General features: G+C 37.1%; 1 protein-coding gene and 1 pseudogene across 11 annotated transcripts in view; one reads left to right on the plus strand and one right to left on the minus strand.

The window, feature by feature from the left end:
• Zbtb20 (zinc finger and BTB domain containing 20) overlaps nucleotides 1–14,357 on the plus strand; it is a 786,974-nt gene that overhangs the window by 273,850 nt on the left and 498,767 nt on the right. The gene's annotated exons all lie outside the window — the stretch shown is intronic.
• LOC128112043 (glyceraldehyde-3-phosphate dehydrogenase-like) overlaps nucleotides 1–14,357 on the minus strand; it is an 87,105-nt pseudogene that overhangs the window by 13,304 nt on the left and 59,444 nt on the right.

Below are 14,357 nucleotides of genomic sequence, written 5' to 3' on the forward strand. Positions count from 1 at the left end.
AAGAAAAGGCACAAGAAACAGAGACACGGAGAAATATGCATTCTCACATTTAGATATCCCATAAAAACACAAACCCAGAAGCCATAATATATACACAAAATCTGAAGGGTAAAAAAAATAGACAAAAAAAATAAAACCAAACAAAAACTGACAAAATTTTATGAGACAAGGAACCTCTAAAGATCTGTTGAGTTTGCTTTTTGTGTGCCATCCACTGATGGGAATGCTGTCCTTAAGAGAGATGATACACAAATAATGGAGACATTAATTTTTTATGATTTTGAATTTTATTTTTATTGCAACATAAACTCTATTATTTCATACAATGGAACAATATAATTTGCCCTGTATTTTAAGATTACTCCAGCTTCTGCTTTGATATTAGATTTTAAAGGGCCACAGTGGAAATAGGAAACTGGCAGGAAGAGAACTGTGATTTGAATTGGTGATGGCGGAGGTGTGGAGAGATGACTGGTTTGGGGATGTGGTTTGAGGGTTGGGTTAATAGGGCTTGTTGAGAATAATGTGGATGCTGAGGGTAACTTTGTTCTGATTGACTAGGAGGATGGTGGTGCCTTTCATGAGAGACAGAGGTAGTGAAGCTTGATTGGAAGAGTTGGTGGTGAGATTGATACTGTCAATCCAGAGTTTTGTTAGGTATCTGTTATCGTACAATATGTAGAACTTAACAAAATGTGCTCATTAACCTCTATTCTGTGTTTTAAGCTAGTTTCTTTCTTTGACAAACCACCTGTGATATCCCATAATATGTTTTTTTTTGTGAGTGTGTGTGTGTGTGTGTGGCAAAATTTTTTCAGAGGCTATTTGAATGCTGAAATAATGTACACTGACTCTCTCAATGCACTTGAGTTAATCAGACATGATTTCTCTTATATAATGCTGTAAAATACTCTGTGGGGAAAAAAATCAAGGTTGTTTTCTCATTACACTTTATTAAAGCATAAGTATCAAATCCAAGCTAACCCTTGGTCCCCCCTGATTCAGTATTTGTTATATCTTCTTGCCATGCTTTTCCTTATTCATTAGTAGATCATTCATTAGTGCTACCTCACCCACCTTAACACTTGTGGCAACTTTGAAAGAAGTCCTACAAGCATAGTGGGAATTTGGATTGTTACTATACTTCTGTGAAGTCTATAGTAAGAATACCTATGGAATTTTGGTCACATAGGTGCATTTATTCGTTCTATAAGATAAAATAATCAGAGGATTCAGAGGAAATGCAATTAATATTAATAATGTTTGATAATGACACAAAACAGTTGACAAACTCAATGTCGTAAAGAACGTAAACACCCTTGAGTGTCTGTGGACTGCCAAATATGAGTGATTCTGTAGCCCAAGATATGAGAAAGTACATAGCTGAGATCTGATCTGCTAAATTTTGATCCAATGCACTGCAACTGCTGTGTATTGTGAGATACTTGTATGAACTCGTGTATTATAAAATTAAATTGTATTGTGTAGTTCATTGTATTGTTCAGTCAGATTTTGATATCCTCATTTTAAATAATTCATGGGAAGAAATGATCACTTCATAATGCCACAAACTCACAGCAGGCAAAACTAATTTTACACAATATGAAAACAGATTTTATTTATTTAAAAGGAATATTAAAAAAACACAACAACAACTTTTTTGACACCAGCTGCTGGGAAATAAATAGAATACTTTATGACAAATATCTAAATCTATAAAAGCTGTTCCTGGGAGAGCAAGTTGTAGATTGTAAAGATACATTTACATGCTCTGGTCAGTATTGGAAGCCATATTTTGAGTGAAACAAAGCCTCCCATTTCGTTTAATTTCTGTGGAATAAGTATGGGGGAAAATCAACCTTCCAAAGTTTCTTCCTGTCCTAACAGTGCCAGTAAAGGAACAAGCTTTAGCTTTACACCAGCCGCTCCTGGGAGTACAAGTAGTATTTAGAAGAACACCAAGAGTATTTAGGAGAAAATAGCCAAGTGTTGTTAATATAAGCTCTCCAGATAGATAGCTAAATAGATAGATAGACAGACAGACAGACAGACAGACAGATAGATAGATAGATAGATAGATAGATATAAAGATATAATGTTATTTATAACATTGTCCTAAATAGACTTTGACTAGATCTGAGAGAGTGTGTGAGGTGACCACAGCAACCTTCCACTGTGATGTTAGAGAAAGATTAAAAAAAAAAAAAAAAAGGTGAGAATATAAAGGGGCCATTTTCTCTGGGAGAATTTACTAGATGGACATTTTTAGAAAAATATCACACACATTTATACCAGTAGTAAATAATCTAAGCTTGTTGTTCAATGTGACAGTAAGTCCAGATCTGATTCAATGAATTCTGTTTGCAGACAAAGAATGGGACTCAAGCCATGGTTAGATCTGGGCTTAATCTAGGTAGCGTGAGGGTCCAGGGCACTAGGTAATTTGTAGCATTTCCAGAAACAGCAGCAAGAGAACAGATGTGGCTAGAGAACAATGAGATAGACACAAGAGGGAAAAGAGAGAACAAAGTCTAAAAAAATCAGATAGTTTACTACTTGTGATGAAAACACACTCTGCTAGCAATGTACATGTTGTTTATTACATTTTATTTAGAACAGACTTTTAATTTAAAAATTCTTGCCGATAGTGGGGGATGTTAATCTGGGGCTAAGAGACTGACTCAACACAGAAGTATATTATTATGTGATAGCTCCTGAATTCCAGGCATCTTTTTTGTACTGTAATATAGGGCAGGCTTATGTATCATGGTGGAAGGGCTTACCTCTGGTTGGTTACACGTTTCCTTCTTAACAGGTTAGAAGTTAGTCAAGAGTGAGAATTTCTTACAAATTTTGAAAGGTTATAAATTCTGAAGGACCAAAACATGGAGTTATTATGTTTAACTTTTCAGTATATAAAATACAATGGGTGGAGAGTGCTCAGTAGATAAGAGCACTTGCTCTACAATCATGCAGACCTGAGTTCTAATACTGAGCATGCACATACGAAACAAGGCATGTCTGTCTGCCCATGCCTGTAACCCCAGCATTGGTGGGTGGAAACAAGCAGATATATGGGGCTCACTGCCGACCAGCCTAGCCAAAACAGCATGCTTACAGTTCAGTGAGAAACCCTGTCTCCCATCTCCTGTGCCACCCTGCTCATGTGCATGCACTACGAATATATAGCCCATATACAAGTACAGTCCAGCCCACCCCAGCATATATACAAAATGTAATATATCTTCATATTTAAAATCTTCAGTGGATATTACCAAACTGTTAGTGGGTGATGTATTCAGTCTCTTTCTGTTTTTCTTGGGTGATGACATTCAGAGATAAAGGTTCCTTCATCCTCCATGTGTAACTTCATTTTAATATATCCTTTAGCAAGGTTGCCCTAAAAATAATTGAAAGAACATTGGGACTCCAATAATGAAGGTCTAAGTTCAAATACTACTTGCTAGAATTTGGTGACCTTGTACAGTTCATTTTAAATGTTGGGGTCTTTCTGGTTTTAATCTGTGAGATGGGGCTAACGATACCCATCTGTGAGATTTTTTTTTGACATTCAGTGAATTATAGGAAAATTTGAGAAATGTTAAAATGTGATTAAAATGGTGATTTCATCCTCTAATGAATGCTTGATAAATTCTGTTTCTCAAAGGCAACATCCTTGCATTTTGAGGGATGACTGTGCATATATGTAATGTAGTATGTCTAAAGTGACTCCATTTCCCTGTGCATTTACTCCAACACACCTAGAATTCTAATGCAAACATTAGCAAAACAAAGCTGCAACAGCAATGTTAGTATCAGGATTCTGGAATTATAGTGTACTGATATTTGAGCAAATCAATATATTTTATATATTCTTTATATTCCTATTTTTCTTGGATACAAAATATAGCACTTTGGGATCTTACTGAAAATGAATTTATAATACAAGAAATCTCCAAATTTCTACTTGAATTTCTCTGATTTTTCTGTTATTCCTGCCTTTTAGACTATAAAGTTCAAATAATCTATATGACAAAATCTTTTTATTGAAAATAGATTATTATATAACATATCCTGATTACAGTTTTTCTTCCTTCTATTCCTCCCAGTTTTTCCCCACTTCCACTCCCCTGTGGATCCATGCCCTTTCTGTCTCTTAATAGGAAAGAATAGGGTTCTAAGAGATAACAACCAAACATGACAAAATAAAATATAATAAGATTAAGCAGAAACTATTTATTATAGTGAAGTTGGACAAAGCAACTCAACAAGAGGAAAAGAGTACCAAGAACATGAATAAGAGTCAGAAACCCTCTTGTTCTCATAGTTAGGAGTCCCATGAAAATATTAAGCTAATATCTAAAATATATACATAGAGGAGCTTGTGTAGACCCATGTACGTCCTGCCCTTGCCGCTTTAGTCTCTGTGAGCTCCTATCCATATTACTTAGTTGATTCAGAGGGCCTGTTCTCCTGGTGACCTCCATCCTCTCTGCTTCTTGGTACCCAAGCAGTGTCAGGTATGGGTTACTTCCGGTGGAGTGGGCCTAAGTTAAATCAAACATTGATTGACTACTCCCACAAATTCTGTGCCACCATTGTCCTAGCAAATTTTGAATGTACGAAAGATTGTAGGTCAAAGGTTTTGTGGCTGAGTTGGTGTACACTTTTCTCCTTCAACAGCTACAGAGTACTTTCCCATACCAAAGACACTAGAACGTAGGGGTAAAGGCTCCATGTAGGCATAAGCTGAGCTTCACCATGTTCAGTGAGTTGTGTGGATGTTGTTCTCAGCAGTAAGGTCCTGATGTCAGTTTGCAGAGAGCAACCCTTTGTCCTAGCATCAGCCTGGGTTGTTTGGCGATTTCCACGGGACTCCCTTGGCCAACAACTCATCTGAAGGCAAACCAGTCCTGGCACTGGAGGCAGTGACTGGCTACAAAAGATAGCCAGTGTATACTCTATCTCCTGTGACTGGGAGTCCTCATTAGGATACCTTCATACATTCCAGGAAGACTCCACTACACTAGTTTTCTACTGAAATACCCCCCAAGGGCCCCCCAGTTCCAGCCACTCTACATGTATTATCTCCCTCCACCCCATTCCCCCCACACCTGATCCTCCTTCTGCTACCATCTGTTGTCCTTTTATTTAATCGTTGCTGCCTTTTTAAGCCATGGCTGTCTGAATCAGCAACTGCAGCTGATGCTACCAGCAATGGTTAGGCGGTTAGGCCACAAGGGCCGTGGCTGGAGGGAATTCTGTTCCCTTAGGCTCCTACTCTTGCAAAGCTATTAAGGGAACGTAAATAAACCTCTGTCCTTCTAAAGAACTCAAGATTCAAAGCTTAAGTTGGAATTCTGCTCTTCAGAGAGGCTGAATAGCAAGGAGCTCACTTCCTCTCTTGCCCCTGTCCTCCAAAAAGCCCTTGAGCTTCTCCTCGCCCCTCCTTAAAAATCCTTCCCCACCTGGCTCCTCCCTACCACTTCCTGTCAGCTTGTTGCTGACGCAGTCTCCTGACCACAGGTGAATTCTGTTTAATCAAACACATCTTTGCATCATTAAACAAATGTTCCAGAACATAAACAAAAGTAACACACCTTAAAATAATATTCTACAACATTTCCCATTTTTTGTTTAAATAAAAACAATGAAAAGCTTTAACATAAGACTGTACACAATAAAAATAATTTATCAAGTAAAGATTATATTCACAATGTAATGAATTCCAGTTCATTTGTGTCTGACAAATTAAAAGAAAATACTCTATTATCTGTCCTATCTTAATGAATCTAAAGTTTTATACCTAATTCACTCTCTATCATAACTAAAGAAAACTGCAACTATATTTTATACCTAATTTACTCTCTATCATAACTAAAGAAAACTGCAACTATAACTATCTAGTCTTCAACTCCATCAAAGACCCAGAAAGATGTAATATTATCTAACAACAGAGATATTTGGCTACTTGGACAGGCAGTTTCTCTGCAACATTGGGGTATCCATCTTCAACCTACAGGCCCAGAATATCTGGCAAAATTTTCAGTGAAGCAGGAAATTTGAAGGACTGATTTGCCTTGTATTGGAAAAGTTCGTCAGCTGCTTTCCTTTGTGTCCTGCAGAATATCTGGCAGACTCTTCAAATGTTGTTTGTTTTTGCTCTTTTGTGGGTCCACCACCCAGCTCCCCAAATAATCACACACAGAGGCTTATTCTTAGTTATAAACACCTGACCTTAGCTTCACTTAGTTTCTAGCCAGCTTTTCTTAACTTAACCCATTTACCTTTTGCTTCTAGCTTTTTATCATTCTCTTACTTCTGTAAATCTTACTCTGTGGCTTGCTGTGTAGCTGGGTGGCTGGCCTCTGGAGTTCTCTTTCTTCTCTGGCTCCTAGCTCTCCTCCCAGATTCCTCCTTCTATATATTCTTGCTGCTAGCCAGCCCCACCTATCCTTTGTCCTGTCTTGCTATTGGCCATTCAGTTCTTTATTAGACCATCAGTTGTTTTAGACAGGAAAAGTATCACAGCTTCAGAGAGTTAAACAAATGCAACATAAATGAAAGTAATACACCATAAAATAATATCCTACAACACTATTCTGTAAAGCAGGAATTTTGAAGGACTGTTCTGCCTTGTTTTGGCAGAGTTCAGCAGTCACTTTTCTCTGTTTCCTGTGGAATATATGACAGACTCTTCTGTGAAGCAGGAATTTGGAAAGACTGTCCTGCCTTTTTTTGGAAAAGTTAACAGTTCTTTTTCCTATGTGTCCTGCATATCCAGTCTACACAGCACATTGTCAGCAGTTGAAGACAAGAACAGTTTCTTTGCCCAGTGGCTAACCTTGCCACAATAAAAGCAAACTCCATAAGGAGTTTCTTCAATGCTCATCATCTTCTCTGAAGTAAATTGGTGCTGTGAAGAACAGATGGGTTTCATTGTCATGAAAAATTTTAAATTGACAAAACATTTTAAATGCCATATTCTATAGGTCTTTGAAGTATTTGAAGGCCATCTGTGTATCTAAAATTTATCTCTGTATGATCTTGAAAACATATCTAACATTATCTACAAATCTGTTATAAATAACGACTACCCTATGTTTCTTGATTATCTAATATAGTTCATAATAATAGCTTTCAAAAACTAGAACTTTACCTTACATTTTTAAATTCACTGAATAGGTACAATACGTGAAACAAAAGTAGAAATATATATATAATATGCTATAACAAAAATGACCTTAAATTTGTATTAATATACAAAAGTCCTTCAAACAAGAGTAGAAACATATATACAGCCTGTTGTAATAAAAATTACCTTAAATTTGTATCAATATACTATATTCCCCTAAATGATAACAAACATCCATAGCCCACCAAATAACCAAAAGCCTCCCACACCCCTCTTGGGAATGTGAATGTCATTTTCTCCAAACTGCTTCCTGCTTGTCTGTGGGCGAAGCATCTTTAGGGTCTCAGAGAGAAAATTTTGAGATAATGACCAAATCCTGGGAAGACCAGCAGTAACCTTTGCTGATGGATATCACCTGTCAAGTTTCAGGAGGTCTCGTCTGATCAAACCTGATTCATATTAACCCTGAAGCAATTCACAGCCTCTCATCTCCTGTGGGAACAAAACACCAAGCATTTTTTATTTCCATTTGACAAATATATTTTTGACTTTTTAAAAGTTAAGGCATTCCCTAAAGTATATAGGCTGATTTACTTCAACAATCCCTCTTTCAATTCCAGGTCTCTTTGCAGCTATCCTTTGCTTTTCAACAATCAAAAATATTCAAAATCAATGCAATAACATACAGAATTCAGACTCGCTATGTATTTTCCATCTTATGTGGCTTTTTTCTTTTACTCTCTTTAAAGACTTTATTTTTAAACTATTTCTTTCTTTCTATGATTGTCTGTATCCATTTCCTTTTTTTTCCCCTTAAGCCTATGCCATTGTTAAATACACTGGAACCTGTTTAGAGGATTTTTCCCTCTGGACCCCTTTATTATACATCTTTTAGACTTGTTGGATGTGAGCAAACCTTTAAACTGCTAACCTGCACCTAGACCCTCCTCCAGCAGCTCTCAGCTGGCTCCGTCTGGGTCATGAAAACCACGTGTGAAACTTGCAGTGCAGCTGGTTGGAGCTTTGTCTGACCAGGAGCTGCATTCAGTCTTCCTAGATCTCCAGAATGCAGAGGCTTGCACTGTTGCAGGTGTTTTTACTTAGGTTTTTTTTTTTGTTCCCACTTAATGTACTAGCTGCTCAAGGCCTCACTGACAAGCAGAAACTTTTTTTAAAGCTTTCTCAGGCATTATGGAAATTCAAGCGCTACATTGGTTTGCCAAAATGTTGTTGATTGTTTTTTGCTCTTTTGGGGGCCCCTCCACCCAGCTCCCAAATAAATCACACACAGAGGATTATTCTTAATTATAAATGCCCAGCCTTATCTTGGCTTAATTTCTTTCCAGCTTTCCATAACGTAAATTATCCCATCTACCTTTTGCCTCTGGGCTTTTCCTTTTTCTTCCTTCTGTAAAATTTAACTCTTACACTGTGGCTTGCTGTATAGTTGGATGGCCAGTCCTTGATGTCTTCCTCCTTCTCTGGCTCCTTCTTTTTCCTCTTATATATTCTCCCTGCCTGCCAGCCCTGCCTATCCTTTCTCCTGCCTTGCTATTGACCATTCATTTCTTTATTAGACCATCAGTCTGCCCTAAAATCTATTCTATTTCCTGCTTTCAGGGAGATCCATGCATCCCCATTAGACCCCCTCTTTACCTAGCCCCTCTGGGTCTACAGATTGTAGATTGGTTATTTACTTAATGGTTAATATCTACTTTAAAGTGAATATATACAATATTTTTCTTTCTGGGTCTGGGTTACCTCAATCAGGATGAATTTTTCTAGGACGATCCATTTGCTTGTAAATTTCATGACTGTTATTTTTTAACAATTGAGTAATGCTCCATTGTTCAAATGTACCAAATTTTCTTTCTGTTGAAGGACATCTAGGTTGTTTACTGTTTTAGGCACTATGAATGAAGCTGTAGTGAACATGGTTGAGCAGTTATCCTTGTGATAGGATGGAACATCCTTTGAGTATATGCCCAAGAGTTGTATTGCTGGGTCTTGAGGTAGATCTATTCCTAAATTTCTAAGCTACCATTATATTGATTTTCATAGTGGCTGTACAAGTTTTCACTCCCACCAGCAATGGAGGAGTATTTCCCCTTACTCCACATACTTTCCAGCATAAGCTGTCACTTGTGTTATTGATCTTAGCCATTCTGACCAGAGTAAGATGGAATCTCAAAGTAGTTTTGATTTGCATTTCTTTGATGGCTAAGAATGTTGAACATTTAAGTGTTTCAGCTATTTGAGTTTCCTGTATTAAGAATTTTCTGTTTAGATCTGTACCACATTTATTTATTTATTTATTCTTCTCATATATTATATCCTGAGAGCAGTTATTATATTTAGGTATATCCAGGAAATTATCATGAAGAGGTTTGAGATTTTTGTCAGAGGCTTTTTCTATATTTAATGAGATGATCATCTGGTGTTTTTCTTTCAGTTTGCTTACATGATGAATTATATTTACTGAATTTTGTTTATCGAACCATTCCTGTATCTCTAGTATGAAGCCTACTGGATCATGGTGGATGATCTTTTTGATGTGTTCTTGGATTCACTTTCCAAGTATTATATTAAGTATTTTTCATCTTTGTTCATAAGGGAAATTGGTCTGTAATTGTATTTCCTTGTGAGTCTTTATGTCATTTGGGTATCTAGGTAACTGTGGCCTCATAAAGTGAATTGGGCAATGTTCCTTATGATTCTGTTTTGTGGAAGAATTTGAGGAGCATTGGTGTTAACTCTTCTTTAAAAGTCTAGTAGAATTCTGCACTAAAACCATCTGAGCCTGGGCTTTTCTGTTTCACTAGGTTTTATAGGTCTATTTAAATTGTTTATCTGATCTTGATTTAACTTTGTTAAGTGGTACCTATGAAGAAAATCCTTTTTTTTATTTTATTTTCCCGTTTGGTGGAGTACAGGTTTTTAAAATATGTTCTTATGATTCTCTGGATTTCCTCCGTGTCTGTTGTTACACCTCCCTTTTTCATTTCTGATTTTGTTAATTTGGATATTCTCTCTCAGTCTTTTAGTTAGTTTAGTTTGTATATTTTGTTGATTTTCTCAATGAACCAACTCTTCATTTCATTGGTTCTTTGTATTGTTTTCTTTGTTTCTGTTTTATTGATTTCAGCCCTCAGTTTGATTACTCCTTGTCATCTACTCCTCTTGAGTGTTCTGACTTCTTTTGTTTAGAGCTTTCAGATGTGCTGTTAAGTTGCTATTATGAGATGTCTCGATTTTTTTAATATAGGCACTTAGTACTATGAACTTTCCTCTTAGCAGAGCTTCCATGTGTCCCATAAGTTTGAGTATGTTGTATATTCATTTTCATTGAATTTTTGATAGTCTTTATTTTGTTCTTTATTTCTGTCTTGACCCATTTTTCATTTAGTAGGGAGTTGTTTAGTTTCCGTGAGTTTGTAAGCTTTCTGTTTTTCAGTTTCCCTGGTGGTCTAATAGGATACAGGTAGTTATTTCACTTTTCTTGATTCTATTGAGATTTGTTTTGTGTCCAAGTATGTGGCCATTTTTGGAGTTCTATGAGGTGCTAAGAAGAAGGTACATACTTTTGTGTTTGGGGAAAATGTGCTGTAAATATCTGTTAGGTCCATTTGATTTATAACATCTGTTAAGTCCAATATTTCTCTGTTTAGTTTTTGTGTGGATGACCTGTGCATTGGTGAGAATGAGATATTGAAGTCTCCCACTCTCAGTGTGTGAGAGTCATGTGATTTAAGCTGTAGTAGTGTTTCTTTTACAAACTTTAGTGCCCTTGTGTTTGGGGCACAGATGTTAAGAGTTAAAATGTCATTTTACTGGATTTTTCCTTTGAATATGTAGTAAACACCCCCCCCCCGCCCCGTCTTCTTGGATTAGTTTTGATTTCAAGTCTATTTTGTTAGATATTAAAGTGGCTACACCTGCTTGTTTTTTAGATCTATTTGCTTGGAATAACTTTTTTCAACTCCTTACTCTGAGATAATGTCTATCCTTGATGTGGAGGTGTGTTTCTTGGATGCAGCAGAAAGAACCCATTTTCACATTCATTCTGTTAGCCTCTTTTTTATTGGAGAATTAAGATCATTGATATTGAGAGAGATCAATGACTAATTATTATTGATTCCTGTGACTTTGTTGTTGTTGTTGATGGTGGTGGTGGTGGTGGTGTGTGTGTGTGTGTGTATGAGAGAGAGAGAGAGAGAGAGAGAGTTGTGAATGTTTGCCTTCTTTTGTTTTGCTGTGTTTTCATGGGTATAGTTAACCTCCTTAGGTTGGAGTTTTGTAGGGTGTAGAAATCTGGATTGGCAACTGTGGTCTCTTAGTGTCTGCAGCACATCTGTCCAGGCCCTTCTGACTTTTGGAGTCTCCATTGAGAATTCAGGTGTAATTCTAATGGGTCTGTTTTTATATGTTACTTGGTCTTTTCCCCTTGAAGCTTTTAATATTCTTTCTTTGTTCTGTCTGGGTTTTTTTGTTTGGTTGTTTTTAATTATGTGACTTGGGAACTTTCTTTTCTGGTCCAATATATTTGTTGTACTGAATGCTTCTTGTACCTTGGTAGGCATGTCCTCCTCTAGGTTAGGAAAACTTTCTTCTATAACATTTTCTGGGCCTTTGCTAGGTTTCTTCTCCTTTCTCTATGCCTATTATTCTTAGATTTGGTCTTTTCACAGTCTCCCAGATTTCCTGGATGTTTTGTGTCATGACTGTTTTAGATTTAACGTTTTCTTTGACCAATGAATCTATTTCTTCTATCATATCTTGAATGTCTGAGATTTTCTCTTCCATCTCTTGTATTTTTTTTTTTTGCTGGTTTGCCTCTGTAGTTCCTGTTTGAATTCCTACATTTTTTATTTCCAGAATTCACTCAGTTGGAGATTTCTTTATTGATTCTATTTCCAATTTCAGGTCTTAAACAGTTTTTTTTTATTTCCTTACACTATTTGTCTTTTCCTGAATTTCTTAAGGGATTTATTCATTTCCTCTTTAAGAAACTCTATCATATTCATAAAGGCTATTTTAAGGTTTTTCTTTTTCTTGTGCTTGAGATATGTTAGAATATTCAGGTCCTGCTGTGGTAGGCTAACTCTAGTGGAGACATATTGCCCTGGTTGTTACTGTGTTTTAAAGCAGACATGTTGGCATCTGGGTTTTGGATGACTATAGGTCTAGGTGCTGATTTCTGGATTTCTCTTCCTAAGATGTATGTTTCGTTCCCTGGTTTCTGTTTCCTTGTTGATTTTCTGAGCATGGCTATGTGTTGCTCATTTTCCTAGCCTGTTCAGCATAAGGAATGCCTACTGATGTCAGAGGCTATGGTACAGGGATGAATTTAAGGAAGGAAGGTTGGGAGAAGGTCTTTGTGATTTCTTGGGGATGGGGTCAGAGAGGACAGAGAGAGAGACCACAACAGGTTTCCTGCTACAGAGATGGGGATGAGACTTGGGGGAACAGAGGGAGTGGTGAGTAGGAGGGGCGGGTCAGAGAAGGGAGGAGAGAAAAGAGAAAGAGGGGGGAAAGGTCTGCAATCAGCCTCCTTGGGGATGTCTGCTGGATTTGGGCCTGGGATACAGCAGTTAGTTGGGGGAAGGAGGTTAGGAGGGGATGATCTGTGGAATCCACATGAGATGTGGGCAGACAGGAAGGACAGCTGCACCTGGTGTTCTGTTACAATGCTAGGGATGAGACTGGGGCCTTTGGTCTGGTGGAAAAGAGAGAGAAAGAGAAGGTCCACTGGCAGCTTACCTGTTTTTCTGGCAGGCATGCACTCTGTGCTAAAGTCTTAGCTTTAAGTTTGCATCAAGCTCCTTATAATCCAAAGGCTAGAGGAAGAACTAAACATCATTCAAAGGCCTTCTTATGCTTAGGAAATTGTACATATTCTAAAATAATCATAATCATCTTGGCCATCATCTAGTTCTGTAGGTCATCCATAAAAAAGAATATTGAACTAAATAAAATATTGTCAGTTTTTATGTGGGTACACAAATAGACAACTTGAAGAGTTCCAGGCTAATGAAAGACAGAGTCTCCAAAAATGGTGGTTAGCACATAAGGAGCAATGCCCAAGGTTGTCTGTCCTCTGACTTCCTCACACATTTACACACACACACACACACACATACACACACACACACACACACACACACACACACACACACACACACACACACACACACACATGCATTTTCACGGGTAGGAATACACAAACATACGCACATGCACACGCAAACACTTAATTCTCTTTGAATGTTGTCTTTCGATATTTAGAATTTTAGAAGGGATACCTTTATAGCCTATAGGAACAATGATGTCATTTTATCATAGAATAATGTCCAGTTCTTGGTTAGAAGATGTCAAAGAACTGCAGTTAGTCAATTTGAGATGGCTATTTCGATAGCCTGTTGTAAATTTACTTTTTAGAATAAATTGCCACATATTTAGTGATAACTGTCATGATATTGATATTAGTCACATGAGTGTTAGATTTTGTCATATGGGGCCGGGTAGTGGTGGCACACACCTTTAACCAGCACTTGGGAGGCAGAGCCAGGTTGATCTCTATGAGTGTGAGACCAGCCTATTCTACAGAGCGAAATCCAGGATAGGCACCAAAACAACACAGAGAAACCCTGTCTCGAAAAAAAACAAAAAAACAAAAAAAAGTCATATGGGAAACACTGGCACATTCAGCCATAATAAAATTAGCTTAAAATATATATGCATATATAACAAAATACGAAGTAAATTAAGAGCAAGGTAAATTTGATAAGAAAATCAGCCAAAATTAGATGCATTTTTAAAAATTATTGAGACATTTTTAATCTTTGAAATGTTTTATATATAGTCATATATTTTTAATCTTTGAGATTATATATGTGCAATGTATATATAATCTTCAAACTTTGAGATTCTCTCTCTCTCTCTCTCTCTCTCTCTCTCTATATATATATATATATATATATATGCAATATATTTTAATCACATCCATCCCCCACTCCTACCCTCCAACTCCCCCCACCCTTGCACTCACACAGCATGGACCATTCCATACTTTATGCTCTCTTTTTAATGTTTATTTTTAATAGCTAACTGCATCCAATTATTACTGCCTGGGTGTTGAAGTTGTCTGCTAATGCATGGGCAACCTATGTGACTCTACCATCCCCAGCAACTGTCCATTGCCAGTACCTCCTAATCAAGGGAT

This window comes from Peromyscus californicus, unplaced genomic scaffold (genome assembly GCF_007827085.1).
Source record: "Peromyscus californicus insignis strain IS unplaced genomic scaffold, ASM782708v3 Scaffold_16__1_contigs__length_79575227, whole genome shotgun sequence".
In the NCBI taxonomy this organism is placed as follows: Eukaryota; Metazoa; Chordata; class Mammalia; order Rodentia; family Cricetidae; genus Peromyscus; species Peromyscus californicus.